A 15,855-nucleotide genomic window follows, 5' to 3' on the forward strand; every position below is an offset into this window, starting at 1 on the left:
ATGATACCAATTGAACTGATCTAGATTTAAATTCTAAACCCCAAAGCTAAAGATGCTATACAGATTGATCCCTACGATATTTCTTATTGCATATGAAAAGAAAGGATAAGGCATCATAAAGTAACAAATTAGACTCATATGATATCTATTAGTGAGAGATCTATCATGAGATGTCCAAAAAAGCTTTTCTTAAATGTCAAGGCTTCCTCAAGAGTGTTTTTTGGTTACATCCCATACAAGAATGATCTGCACAAGAGATAAAAGTTTTTCCCCGTACATTGTCATAAACTTTATTGTAGGCATTTCCTCTATTTTTTCTGTACATTAAATATATATATATATATATATATACCTCTTTGTGCATTAATAACCTTTACCTTATGCTATACAAAAATGGGGGGAGAGCAAGAACCGTGTGCCCATCTCATTGGTAACATTTCAGGCCAAAAGGACTAGAGGAATTAGCTCAACTCAAAATTACAGAGATTCCATTTTAATTCTTATATTCAACCCCCCTCTAATGGTAGTTTTGTAATTTCTCAAAATCTTTGCATCAAAATTAGAGCCTCTATTTCCAGGATAATTTACCACTGAGACAAGTGTGGAGTTCTACATCAGATGAAACCACTTATGTATACGTGGCAGAACATGACATTGAACACTTTACTAAACTACGGCATTGTGAAGTCTAGAAGGATCTAAACATGTTTTAACATCTAGAGACTGCTTTACAGCACCATTTAAGGTGCAGTGTCATCATGCAATCTCTAAATTGAGACAGATCAGCATATAGCATTTACACAGAAATAGGTCAACTCTCCCCCCTTTCTTTGACACCGACTACTTGAGCGAATGATGTTCCCAGTCCTGTCATGGATATTGTTACACCTGTCTTTACTAGCACGATTCGAGAAAAGACCATGAAAATGCAAGAACATAGCAGTTAAGAAGTTAATTTTTCAAACAGAAATTTTCACCAAAGAAGAACAAAATGTCCGTCTCTCCGTCAATATGGAACCCATCAGAGAAAAACAGTAAATAAAAATAACTTCCAATCTAGTTGAAAATAAGTTTGATTTGATCAAAGATCAGCCAATTCTTGGTCATACTAAATTTAACTTTAAACTGAAACAATCTTGTTAATATATCGAGAAACAATAATCTTAAGACAAGAAATTACAGAAACCAAACCTTACATTTGAGTAATCCAAGAACAGCTCTCAGTAGATTTTTTTCAGAGACATAAAACATCTCGAAGTTCACCCTACAAAAAAAAGGTAAATAAAATGGAAAATGAATGTACACACATATACAGGTAATTGGGATGAACACAGGATTTGATCTCAAGCCCTAAGGTGCAACAACCCAAATATATGTCTTATGGACACCTAACCAAATTGAAAGTAATGATGTGTGGAAAGACAATTAAAAAAAAAAAGTTTCATTAAAGTACGACCATAAATCTCTTCTAAGAATAAATTTTACAACTAGCAACAAAACAAAGATGTCAGGTATGTCTTAATCTAAAAAAAAAAGGGTAAAAACAAGTCCCAATGGATTGAAAACCAGGTAAATGGAAGAATGCTTCCCTACTTCAGAGCTATGAAGTGTGCATGTGCGTGTGTGTGTGTGTGCACGAGTGTTTAAGAGAGGGGAGAGAGAATTTTCTCATCACTTTAAAGTTTAAACAATAAATGTTACCATGAAGTCATAATGGGAAAAAAGAGCAAATATTTGCATAGTAAGACACAGAACTCGGAAACTTTTCTTGAAAAGTACAAAGTGATGAGGTGCAAAGCAGAATTGGAGGAAGCCAATAATTATGGAGAAAAACTATTGCCCTATGGGGTTGTACTTCTACCTTCTATTCTTCATCAATAAATCCAAATGATAGTCCAAAAAAAAAAACATATGGATTAACGATAACAATACAATCATCCCATCGGGGAGATTTTTAATTCCCATCAGGGACACTAGATTCCCAACATCCTGGTTAAACTGCTCATTCCAATGAAAGCTGAGGCTGATAAAGAGAAGCCAAATTATCAGATGACGTAGCAAAATAAGGAGTTATGCTGTCTTGATTCCCAGGCACGCAATGCTTAAGATTTCTTCTTCCAGACAACTTTGTTCACCTAGAATATTTCTAAAACCCAAAACTGCATTAAACAAACCCATTGTCTAATCCCACTTGTGATGTGGAATAGATCAAAGTCGTCAGACAGTGCTACTTAATCAGAAAATAAAACAAGGCCGATGACATGTACGTATTTATTGAACTTGCCCAACTCTCCACATTCCTCAAACAATATATATAATAATGTACATCTACTCCAACAAACAGCGCCACTTCACATGGCTATATGTTGTCTTCAAGTCATTTTGCATACTGTGTCAATGCATTCATTAGCAATAACATATAATCTGTTTTCCCCTTTCGACACTAGGAAATTATTTTTAGTTTTTTATTGTTTTTATATACGTTGGTGTTATTAAGGTTATCAGAAGTAAGTGAAGCCTGATAGATTGACCCAATTCCACTTCTTGGCACCTTTTATCATGACTATGTCTAAAAAGAGACGTACTGTATTAGACAAGAGTTAAGTAAAGAAATATTTCACATTAGTTACCTCATATTTCTTAACACATTTTACAATCAGGCATACTATACTTTCACCTGTTAGGTTGAAAATAAAACCCATATAATGTTGAAACTGGTGAAAATCATCAAATAAAGTAAATACAAATCAATGTAGGATGCAATTCTTACAATTAAAAAAAGTGTATTGCACATATCAAGAGGGAAAAAATAATGCTACTGATGTGATCAAACTCACATCTTTGGAGGAAACAAAATCAACAATAATCTCCAAAGTAATGGTCATTAGAATGGGGAATGTAGCAGAAGTAGGAAATATTACAATGGAAACGAATGAAGCAAAAGAAGTAAAACTTACAATGGAAGTCATGTTACTGAATATGGGTAGCACATGCATAAACAGGTCCAGATTATATGCCAGCTAGTACCAAGCTGCATAAAATGTGCAAGCAATATACTCCTTCCTTTTTTTATATTTAGGGGGTGGGGGTGTGGCGGGCAGGGGTTGAATATCTCCTTTCTCGCTCATATTTAAGCGAACACAGATGAAATTAGACAGAGAAAAATGTAAACCATTATTCCATTGATCCATAGTCACCTCTTAGGCCCTCACTGGTATCATTTTTCTTTTTTATTTTTACATATTTAACAAAAATATTAATAAAAACCATTTTTTATCAAAACATAAAAATGGTTTGGTAACTACTTGAGAAAAATGATTTTTTTTAAGAAATAGTTTAGTATCCTTATGTGCAAAATGTTTTTCTGAATAAATGGGTAAAGAGATGCCTTCTTCAGCCATCTTCATTTTGTTAGGGATATGCCCACACTCCTATAGTTGGTTTTGGTGATAACAAACATATAAAGGTATTTCACAATTTGCCTTCAAGTATTGTTTTGTAGAGACTTCATATCAAAGATCGAATTTGATGAATGAAAGGAAGAAATGAAGATTGAAGTCATCAAATGAAAAGTATCAACATGTTGGTATCAATACTTGAAGAAGGTATTAGAAGAATTCAAGCTTCAAGAAGTCAAGACATGAAGCTCGAAGACTTGGAATTGCAAACAAAAAGAAAAGAAGATGAAGTGCCAAAGAATGGAAGGTTCAAGTGAAGAAGAAGACCACTAGGATAGATTGGTCATTTTTCATGTAATTTGTAACTTCCACATATATTTGTGCATTGCATCATACTAGAATGACCATAGAGCATACCTTGACCAAGTATGGAAAGTCTTTAAGTGGTGAGGAACATATTAGGAAAAATGTGTTATGGTGAAATTCTGTGAAAACCACATTAACTTGACTCAAGGGCATTTTGGGCAATCTTAGAGTCGGTATCAGGAGATGAAACCTTCATGGAAGTTGTAGGAAATCGAATCAATATTCCAACGCAACTGATTTCAAGTAAATCCAAGGTTGGACCGAAAAGTTATGGTTAAAACACTGACGACGGGTCAGTATGACAGCATTCTGTCAAAACAGTGTCATGTTGGCGGTCGATCGGCTGGAAGCCCCGATCGACCGGAACTGTCCAAGACCATATCCGGTTGACCGATAGAAAGTCCCGATCAACCAGTGACTTCCTGGAAGTGCCCCAACGGCTATATTTTGCTATATTTTGCTATAACGGATCTTTTCGGTGGACCAGTGGACCCAGAATATGACCGTTTAAATGAGATTTACTACCTAAAATGCTCTCCTAAGCTCACCTATAAATACATCTAATGCTACTCATTAATTAACAATTAATCTCAACTTTGGAGAAGCATTATTTGAGCACTAGAAATGAGAATTGGTCTAAACCATCTCTTCAGTTCAAATTCTTACATCTTGGCATTTACATTACAAGCACCAAGAAGACTTCAAAAGGTGCATTCATTCTATCATCATTGCATATTTCATTTGCACCACACCGGAGGTAATACTCTTTTATACCACTTCTCCATTTTCTATTTTACATTAAGTCTAGATTGTACTTAAGCTTGTGTAAGGACCCTGTCATCCTTAAGAGATTGTAAGGAACCTCTTATCCTTAAAAGAGTGTAAGGTGACTCTCTACCTGCAAAGGAGATTGTAAAGACGTCTCTCTGCCTGTAAAGGGGATTTGTAAGGATACTCTTATCCGTGAAAAAGATTGTAAAGATTTTCTTCCCTACCTACCGTACTGAAAGAGAGAACTAGTGGAATACCTTATAAGAGAATTCTTGTAGGGAGTGGACTAGACTTGGATTTAGTCGAACCACTATAATTCTTGGTGTTGTGTGATTGTGCTAGTTTCATATTCATTCCGTATTTTATTTACAATCACATTTGGACCTATACATCGAAAAGAATTTAATTTTCACTAGTGTAACCTATTCACCTCCCTCTAGGTTATTTCAATTGGTATCAGAGCGGGAGCTCAATATAAAAGACTAATTTGTCTTAAAGTGAATCAAAGACCATGACCACATTTAATCGACCACCTGAAGGAATGGATGCATCTAGGCCTCCATACTTCAATGGAGAATTGGTCTACCCCATCATGTTTTAAGAAAATAAATTCAAGAAGAAATAACCACTAAAAGAATTCTATATCCACCTTAGCATTTTCATCCCAAAAAAAAGTAATTTAAGGAAGCATTGCAAGTTACATGCCTCAAATCTTATTTTAACCAATCATTTAAAACCTCCATGATGATACCTTAGCCTGAATTTTGAATTGTAAGAAAATCAAACTAAACAAGTTTAGTGATTGGGGCGCTTCAACAGGGGGTCTAAATGTTGGAGGCTCCATTTTGGCAATAGCATCCCTTTATACGTTGTTTTTTAATTTTTTCTTCCTTCATATCAATAAAATACCTATTCTTTATAAGAAAAATAATAAAAATCTGACACCAAATGAAAATATGGAACCACATTTCCAAAGGTATCAATTAACTTCTAATTCTTTCAACAAAATAGCCAAATACCTTGATAGACGTGAGGGATGAGCACTGTAAAGTATATCCACACTTGCTTGGGGAAGCAGTATAAAAGAGAGTTCCTGCAACTCGGAAATATTACCAATAAAGCCCACAAAACCAGAACAGTTCAACAAATAGATGACAATAATGTAGTCGTAAACATATTGAATTATGGACTCAAAAAAAAATGATATGATATTAAGAAAATTAGAGAACTATGTATTAAACAGTGAGAAATACCTCCAAAACCCACAGTACACCATTATAAGCATGACCTGTGTTTCATTCATTCAAAATCCTACAAGAAAACCCAAATCATCAATCCAACCAAAAAGATCATTTGAGCATCACCATCAATTATCTCTATAGCAACATAAGCATCTAAACGACGAGCAATACCTAACATGCACATATGAACAGGACTAGCAAATAGCATTTAACCTATTATTTAGGGGAAGCTTAAAAGTAATTTCTAGAAAATTCCATGGATATACTGAACATGACAAGTAGTACCAACACGCATATATGAACAAGACTAGCAAATAGCATTTAACCTATTATTTAGGGGAAGCTCAAAAGTAATTTCTAGAAAATTCGATGGATATAAAAGGTATATTGAAAAATTCTAGCTATAATTCACAATAGTCTGTAGGTTCTTCAATCAATCGATTAGCTGGTAAGAAAATTTAAAGTCCTTGTAGGATGACTTCTCAATAGGGAAAGTCGTGGTTTCTCGCGAAACAAATAGTTAATTCTATCTTGGGGGTTTTATCCATTATTTCCGCAGAAATTCTTGACATTCTGGTTTTGAGTAATGCAAGCTTACAGAGAGGAATCTGTAAATACTTACTAAGGGTTTCAAAGCAAATACCCGATCAGCCATTTTATCAGATATTTCTACCTTATGTGGAACTCGTTTATTTATTTGCAAACCATCGTTTAAGAATTAGAATTCTCACCTTACATGATGGTTACGCTCACAGAAATAGCAGAAAATGGAGGAACTACAGTAGCAAGATTCGGTTAGCGCCACCACTATTACTAAAAATGATTTACAGTGATACAGCAGTTCGACTTTCTGACAAATGGATAGAAAAAATAAAACAATTTAAAACGAATATATATATAAGAAGTAGTCGTGGTCACCAGAGCTCATGTGGATAACTATAAGGTAAAGTGTAATAAGGGCATAAGGAATTAAACAAAGACAAAAGCGGACATGAGGAGGAAAAAGAAAAATGAAACCACACCTCTGCCCTTAGGCGTGATTACATTTACAAGGTCATCCACAGTAACATTACTCTTTCCTTTCTTCCTAGAAAAGGCTCTGGTGGAAAATAATCGAAGAATTAAGACTATTTTCAAATATCAGAGAAGACACCACACAGACCAAAAGAAGTACGACAATGAAGTCGGAAAGTGGGGGGGAAAAACCATATTGTTACAAATGGAAACAAGCACAAAACTACAAAAGGTGCAAAAGTGATGTCAGGGGAAAGAAATGTCAATGCAGCCAAGAACAATTAACAAACAAAACAGATTATAAAATAAAATCACATAGCTCCGCACACAATGTGCAAGAGTCATATGCTGAAAGTCAAGAATAAATATTGGAAAAAAATTAGGTCAATTGAAAGAACGATTATATATACTATTATGTGATAAGGAACACGATTTTGCTTGCATGAGATGTAAAATATTGCAAAAATACATATAATGTTCACTACTTCACCAACATGGTTGGGACAAGCAAAGTAGTTTTTTAATCTGACAGACTAGAAATACTATTCATTATGCAATTTTTTGTTTATTGATAACCGGATGCGGATAATACTGGTTGGGAAAAAAATCCAGGTTAACATTCAGTACCTGGTGCAACAGCCCATTGTTCAAGCAGTGATTCATTCATCAATATCAATCTCTCCATCCCACCTTTGGTTTCGAAGTGGAAACAACAATGCAAACCTGCTATGTGAAACCTATGGCTATCTTCCACAGAATTCTGCAAAGCTTCTCAAATGAAGCTAGAGATCATAGCGGTGTTTACTTTAGAATCTCACTGTAAGCTTGCATTATGGTCAGATTTGCAGTGTTCCAGCTTAAAATCTTGCTTTAGTCAAACGATCTTTCCCCCTCCAACCAATTATTCAACACCTTTATTCCTTCCTAAAGAAAATTTTGAAACAAACGTAAGACAATAAAGAACGAAGACACAACAGAAAAATCATAAGCGCCAATAAAAAAAACATTAACATACTTCCCCAAGCTTTGGACTTATCTGATGAAAGCTTCGAACGATTTCTTGAATATCTCCTGAGGTCGCCATGTTACCTTCCACTTGGACTTCACTTCTTGAATTTCTAGAAGTATGTGATTCAGCAAAAAATAAAAAAATGTAACCTACTTTTTGTTAGTACAATGGTTTACTACTCTAAAGTAGTTTTGCAACAGAAGGAAGTAGCGGGAAGAACTCAACTGACTGGAAAACAAGAACAATTACTTAGGCTTTTATTATACAAAAAGTATGACAAAAGAGAAAGAGAAGACCAGACAGAAAATTTTGTACACACCATTGAATAGATCATGAACATACTCTTCGAGCTTTGGCCTTATCTGACGAAACCTTGGGAACGATTCCTTGAGTATGCCTTGAAGCAGCAATGTTATCGTATTCTTAGGCTTAAAATCTTGAATTCAGAACTCTTGAACTCTTGAATTCTTGAAGTTTGTTATTAGTTAAGAGATTTAACCTACTTTCTTTTCGTATAATACTTTTGTAAGTTGTTTTTTTTATTTATTTCCCTCTATATCAATAGAATACCTATTTTCTAGAAGAAAAATAATAATAATCTGACTCCAAATGAAAATATGGAATCACATATTTCCAAAGGTACTAGTTAACTTTTAATTCTTCCAACAAAATAATACAACAAAAATAAAATAGCCAAATACCTTGATAGAGGTGAGAGATGAGCACAATAGAGTATCCACACTTGCTTGGAGAAGCAGCACAAAAGAGAGTTCCTACAAGCTCAGCTCCTTCAAATGAATTGCAGAAATAATAAATCTTCAAAAAAAAAAAAAAAAGCAATAAAGAAAAAATAAATATACCGTGCAACTTCAAGGCAACTGCAACTCAGAAATATTACCAGTAAAGCCCATAAAACCAGAACAGTTCAACAAATAGACGACAATAATGTAGTCATAAACGTATTGGATTATGGACTCACAAATAACTGATGATATTAAGAAAATTAGGAACTATGTATTAAACAATGAGAAATACCTCAGAACCCACAGGTACACCATTATAAGCATGATCTGTATTTCCTCCATTTAAAATCCACAAGAAAACCCAAATCATCATCCAACCAAAGAAGATCATCTGAGCATCCGATCAATTATCACTATAGCAACATAGGCAACTAAATGACGAGCAGTACCCAACAATCAACATGCATATAGGACTAGCAAATAACATTTAGACCTATAATTCTGGGGAAGCTCAGAAGTAATTTCTAAAAAATTTCATGGATATAAAGGTATAGTGAAAATTCTAGCTATAATTCTCAGTAGTAGTCTGTAGGTTCCTCAATCGATCGATTAGTTGGTCGGTCACTTATTAAGAAAGTTAAGTCCTTGTAGGATCACTTCTCAATAGGGAAAGTCGTGGTTTCTTACGAAACAAATAGTTAATCCTATCTTAGGGGTCTTATCTATTATTTCCGTAGAAATTCTTGACATGCTGGTTTTGAAGAGTTGCTCTTTCCTCTTGTATGCCTCTTTATATTGTCAGACATTTCTTGCCGATATTTATTTCAATTTATACAACAAAATTTTAGAATCATAGCTTTCAAACTAAATCTCAAAAACCTATAGACTGAAACGCCTAATCATGCTAGTATCCATTGCAACTACTTTAAGCCCACAAATTAAAGGCAAGTAGGTCAATTAGTGTGCCCCAAGTACCAGTTGACCAAATCGCAAACATTCATTTGGAATATGTTTAAGGCGATGACTTGTTTAGAAAATCCATTGGCATATTTATCCTACCTAATAAAATAGAAAAGTGGAGACTCCAGAGTAGAGTCTCATGTCACAACAAACAGGAAGATTGAACTCTAAATCATGGGAATTGATTTCCAGGTCCCAGTGATTGAACTTCTATAATGATATTATAGATGAACTACTCTCCTCTTTTTTTTTTTTCCCTTTTTTTTTTTTTTTTTTGGGGGGGGGCGGGGGGGTTGGGTGGGGTGGGTTCAATTTCCATTTAAGTTCTAGAAGCCTATGGGCCTGCCTCTTTGGGCATGCATCAGTAGAAACCAACAACAAAGGTGTTACAACCCTAAACTATGCGCTACTCTAAGAAGCCTGTAACTAAAACAACAGAAGAATCTCTGTTCTAGTTTTTATTTCAATTTGAGTTATTCTTGTTTCGACTTTGTTTGAGAACTTAAGTTGAATCTGATACTAGAAGCTCCAGAAGTTGCTGTAAGAGCTTCTATTTTCAGATTTCTCAGTCTACAAGTTTATTTGCAAATTAGAAATTATATTTTCTTTCACAGAATAAATTCACTGGGAGATATGTTGACATGGACTCCTCAAGGTTTTAAGTGAGGATTCCCTGATTGTCACAAGAGGATTACTGTGAACATCTCTTCAACTTCTTATTCCTTTTATTCTGGTTCAGTTGTTCTATAAATTCAGAACAGTTTCAGTTCAAAATTATACCCTGTGGATACATTGTTTTCCTGTCCAGTTTCAGTTAGTGGGTTTTGTTCACCACTCTTAATTCTTTGTCCCATATCTATTCTCTTTTGATTCCTATTGTTAAGGCCCTATCATAAGTTCATAACTATGATTATCACTATTTAGCTCCCTCGCCTGTTTCTGTTAGATTCTCTAGCGGAGCCAATCACACCCCTTTATAGTTGAGAGAAATCACCCATATGTAAACCTCTTAGGACTCACTGAAAGAGCAATGACCTGAGTTTCAGGCCTAACTGATCAGTGGTTTAAAAGTTATAAGTTTTCTTGCTATTAGCCAAAATTCTGCCTAATTTAAATTCTATCAATTTCTTTATTGCTGTCCTATTTTTTCTCATAACTTATTTTGTCCTTCTACTTGATCAGACCTTGATCACAATGTTTTTTGAACTACCAAACCTCATCTGTATTAACCTCTATGTAATTATGCTTAGTGTCCCAAACTAGAGTTAGGGTTTCTTATATTGAACCATGTATTCTTCTTGGAGCTGTTCCAATAAGGTGCTATTTGAACCCCCCAAAAAAATCATTTTATGGATATTTATAACCCATTTAGCTGGGATAAGGCCTTGTTGAGTTGAGCGCATCTGTTGAGTTGTATTTTATCCTTACAAACCACTAAAGAATATATACATATATTTAATCATATATATAATCATAAACAAGGGATAAACATCTTCAAAGAAGCACCACTGATTTTCTCCCAACATTTGTTTATCAATTCTCCCAAAAAATTTTAATGCATTTACCTGTAAGAGAAAATTACTGGTAAATAAATCACAGGTAAGAAATAGACAACAGAAGAGGAAGTGTGCGTGAATACGAATAAGTGGCCAAAACAAAGTCAACAAGTGGCTTGTCAAATGCATTCACTCGGAGGTGTGACGACTGTTATCGGGCTATCATTCCCAAGGGTCCCAATAACCCTAGGAATCAATACAAGTTACATCAAGTTTAACTTTCATATAACTGCATGTACTTGTAATTTACAAATAAGGCAAAAATCAATCACATTACCAGCTAAAGCAAATTCTGCCAAAATCATAAATTATCATATCAACTATGAAGTGAACTTCATAATAAGGCAACAAGGCATGTAATTGCATGTACATTCCTTGTATGAACCCCAGGAATCAATACAAGTTTATATCAAGTTTAACTTTCATATACCTGCATGTACTTGTAATATACAAATAAAGCAAAATTCAATCACATTGCCAGCCAAGGCAAATTCTGCCAAAATCATAAATTATCATATCAACTATGAAGTGAACTTCATAATACACAACCACGACCCCCCCAAAAAAAAAAAACTGAACTGATAAGATCAAATAGGAGAAAGAAAAAGGAAAAGGCAAAACACAACAAGCATTTGCTGCCTCATGGTAATCTTAAATTTAATATTAAGATTTGTTCTTTCAATTCTTCAAGCAAATACTTTATTACTGTTTGGGGAGCAGGAAAGCAGAAACATATCTGTTAAAAGTAAATTTAAAAAAAATGGTGATACATCTTAATGCCAAGAAAAATGCCATGTTAAGCAACTGCATGAGTGGATGACTGTAATAGGACAACTCACCAAAAATAAGGCACTCAAAGTAATGAAAATCGATATAATTGCAAACGAAAACACGCAAAAAAAAATTAGTATTTCCTAAGTTAACACTGAGAAACAAACTCTGAAAGAATTTCAATCAAATGAATAAGCATAAAGTTACTAATAATACTATTGACTTAAGAGCTATGTAACTCCAATTAAGCAAAGGTGTGGATGTTCATTTCATGTGTCTGTTAAAACTAGTCAGATATAATTTTAACAGACACATGAAGTATCCTCCTGCCTCATGGATAAGAAAGAAAAAGAAAGAAACGCCAAAAGTAGGATGAAAGATACATTCATACATATATAAACACTTCCATTTATTTCCACAATGCTTTTTTTATTATTATTATTATTAATAATATAAAGGATCACTTTAAATCCTACAGCTAATCAAGTACAAATACAACTTACAAATCTCGCAAACATCCTCAACATAAGAAACCATGTAAGCTACTCAATATGAGTGCTAAATAATAATTGAGTAAATCAAATGAAGCACAATAGAATTCCTATCACTGACCCAACAACTTGAATCCTCTGCTCGTTGGATGGCAATTCGAAGGGCTTTTGGAGAAAGCAACTTCAGCTGTCACCCCTTGCTTGTGGATATCTCTGAGGCTATCCGTTGAATGAGTAGTGTTACAAGGAACGGCCATCTTTTAGCTGTGCACAAACAATTGATTAGATTAAAAACAGAAGATTAACAACTATTGGTATTTTAAAGTAATTCCAACAAAATATACCACACTGAATATCTGCCAAACAAAAAGCATATCTAAGCAAAAAGCAAGCTTACAGTGAGGAATCTGTAGATACTTACTTAGGGTTTCAAAGCAAATACCCCAATCAACCATTTTATCAGATATTTCTATCTTATATGGAACTTGTGTATTTATTTGCAAATCATCGTTTAGGAATTAGATTTGTCTCCTTACATAACGGTGCACTCACAGAAATAGCAGAAAATGGAGGAACTACAGTAGTAAGACTTAGTTAGTGCCACCACGTATTACCAAAAATGATTTACAGTGATACAACAGTTTGACTTTTCGACAGATAGATAGAGAAAATACGACAATTTAAAAGGAATATATATCTAAGAAGTAGTCATGGTCACCAGAGCTCATGTGGATAACTAGAAGCTAAAGTGTAATAAGGGCATAAGGAAATAATCAAAGACAAAAGAGGAAATGAGGAGGAAAAAGAAAAACGAAACCTCACCTTAGGCGTGAATACATTTACAAGGTCATCCACAATAACATTACTCCTTCCTTTCTTCCTAGAAAAGGCTCTGGTGGAAAACAAATCAGAGAATTAATACTGTTTTCGGCTATCAGAGAGAAGACACCACACAAACTAAAACAAGTCCCTACAATGGGGTCTGAAAGTGGGGAAAAAAAAGACCCAAGTACAAAACTACAAGAGGTGCACAAGTGATGTCAAGGGAAAGAAATGTCATCGCAACCAAGAACAATTATCCAATAAAACAAATTATAAAATAAAATCGCACAGCTCCGCACAATGGTGAAAGAGTCATATGCTGAAAGTCAAGAACAAATATTGGAAAAAAAATTAGGTCAATTGAAAGAACTATTATATATACTATTATGTGATAAGGAACATGATTTTGCTTGCATGAGATGGAAAATATTACAAAAATACATATATTGTTCACTACTTCACCAACATAGTTGGGACAAGCAAAGTAGTTTCTTAGTCTGACCCTAGACTAGAAATACGATTCATTATGCAATTTTTTGTTTATTGATAACCGGATGCGGATATTATTGGGTGGGACAAAAATCCAGGTTAACATTCATTACAAAATCTGATCACCTGGCAACCTTTGGTTGTTGATCCATACTGAAACATCCAGTCCTGTTAGTAAACGAGGATCTGTTACTGAACCCCACTTCTGATCCAAGAAACATTGGTTCAGTACCTGGTCGAACAACCCATTGTTCAAGCCACTCTTCATTCATCAATATCAATCTCTCCATCCCACCTCTGGGTTTCAAAGTGAAAATAACAATGCAAACCTGCTATGTGAAACCTATGGTTATCTGCCATAGAATTCTACAAAGCTTCTCAAATGAAGCTAGAGATCATAGCGGTGTTTACTTTAGAATCTCACTGTAATCTTGCATTATGCACAGATTTGCAGTGTTCTGGCTTAAAATCTTGCTTTCCCCCTCCAACCAATTATTCAACACCTTTAATCCTTCCTAAAGAAAATTCTGAAACAAACGTAAGACAAGAAAGAAAGAAGATACAACAGAAAATCATAAGCGCCAATAAATAAAGAATTAACATACTTCCTGATGAAAGCTTCGAATGATTTCTTGAATATCTCCTGAGGTCGCCATGTTATCTTTTACTTGACTTCACTTCTTGAATTTCTAGAAGTATGTGATTTGGCAAAAAAAAAGATTTAACCTACTTTTTGTTAGTACAATGGTTTACTCCTCTCAAGTAGTTTTGCAACAGAAGGAAGTAGCGGGAAGAACTCAACTGACTGATGATGTAGAACTGGAAAACAAGAACAATTACTACTCTCAAGTAGAGTTTGCCTCGTTCAGGCTCCGCCAATTCGGCAATTTACAAAAGTGAACTCTGAAGAGAGACAACCCCTTTTTCACTTCACTACAATATAATTCCATACATACTGTAAAAAACTGGCACAAAATGGCATGTTGCAAGTTCTCTCAATAGCTGACAGAAACCTGTCAGGAATCATAACTCGGAGAAAAAATAAAAATAAAATAGATAAAAGCAACACGAGGAAGATAGATATAAATATATCAACAATAGCACTCAATGCTACCAACTGCTACTCTCCCAATGTCAAATTAAAGGACCCACATGCAGGTTATAATTTCAAGAGTCCACCAGGTCAATCCAAACTACAAGTTTTTAAGAAATTGTTGACAAAATTTAGCTGAAGGTCGTAATTCACTAGCTAGTAAAGGATGAAGATGCATAAGATGAAGGTAACTGAAACGGTTTAAGTTCCCATCATAGCAAGTAAAGAGAGATTAGTGGTGTCCCCACCAAAAACTAGAGCTGGAAGAAGCCAAGGGCAACAATATTGCACAAAGTCCATAGCCTCCAATTTAGAAACGAAGAGATTCCGTATCTGCAATGCATTATGCACGGGTAGTCGAACCAAATAACCAGAAATATCATGCAAATTAGAAATATACAGAAAGGAAAGCCACAGAATGTGGTCAACAACAAAAATGAAAATATGGAAGAACAACCATTGGAATCCTTTGGGTTTTCTTAGTAGGCTCCAAGAGAGATTTACAATCTGGGCTTGCAATGACACACTCTAGTTCCGGAAATCATTTCCTTGGATGAATAGGCTGTACTCCCCTGCCCTCAATTTGCAGCTATTCAGTATGCTCTTTGACCAGCTAGGAAACCACTTAAAATTTTCATCTTAGAGTGAATATCCCTTATTTGTCTAACCGAGACTGCCTTTGGGTTCCAATTCTATACAAGTGTTGTCAGAGGTTGGAAAGAAGATTGATTTACTTACCCCTAGGGTTGAGGATCTTTGGGTAAATTTCTTTACGCATATAGAGATACAAGACCCCTTTTGGATTCATAAAAAATAAATAAATAGACATTAACAACTCAAAGAACGGAGGGTTGAAAGTTTAAGAATTGACTTGGTGGGAAGAGAAATACCCTTCCATTACCAGGATCAAAATCCTTTGTTTTTCTCATCCCCGTTTTCCCTTGTTTTGCTACCTGCAGAACACGACACGTGGACAACAGAGGATCCAACGGTCAAGGTTGGGTGAGGATTATTACATCCGGTGCGTTGGTCTTAAAATTGTCCATGTGTCGTGTTCTGCAGGTAGCAAAACAAGGAAAAACAGGGATGAGAAAAACAGAGGATTATTTTCCCCATTACCAAGACAAATGA

The 15,855-nt window shown here is 34.8% G+C and overlaps 1 long non-coding RNA gene across 42 annotated transcripts in view; it reads right to left on the bottom strand.

The window, feature by feature from the left end:
• Positions 1 to 1,190: 1,190 nt before the first annotated feature.
• LOC122058723 overlaps positions 1,191 to 15,855 on the bottom strand; it is a 32,735-nt gene continuing 18,070 nt past the window's right edge. For 28 of the 42 annotated variants that reach the window (XR_006133905.1, XR_006133927.1, XR_006133934.1 and 25 more), the window contains 9 exons: positions 14,237 to 15,057; positions 13,143 to 13,212; positions 12,442 to 12,584; positions 8,501 to 8,615; positions 7,806 to 7,908; positions 7,418 to 7,714; positions 5,789 to 5,846; positions 5,555 to 5,628; positions 1,191 to 1,264 (listed from right to left, as the gene is read on the bottom strand). This is a non-coding gene — a long non-coding RNA (uncharacterized LOC122058723). Of the gene's footprint in view, positions 1,265 to 5,554; positions 5,629 to 5,788; positions 5,847 to 6,798; positions 6,876 to 7,417; positions 7,715 to 7,805; positions 7,909 to 8,118; positions 8,197 to 8,500; positions 8,616 to 12,441; positions 12,585 to 13,142; positions 13,213 to 14,236; positions 15,058 to 15,855 lie in introns of all 42 variants that reach the window. The other 14 variants (XR_006133956.1, XR_006133952.1, XR_006133929.1 and 11 more) reach the window with 13 other exon arrangements.

This window comes from Macadamia integrifolia, chromosome 2 (assembly GCF_013358625.1).
Source record: "Macadamia integrifolia cultivar HAES 741 chromosome 2, SCU_Mint_v3, whole genome shotgun sequence".
Classification (NCBI taxonomy): Eukaryota; Viridiplantae; Streptophyta; class Magnoliopsida; order Proteales; family Proteaceae; genus Macadamia; species Macadamia integrifolia.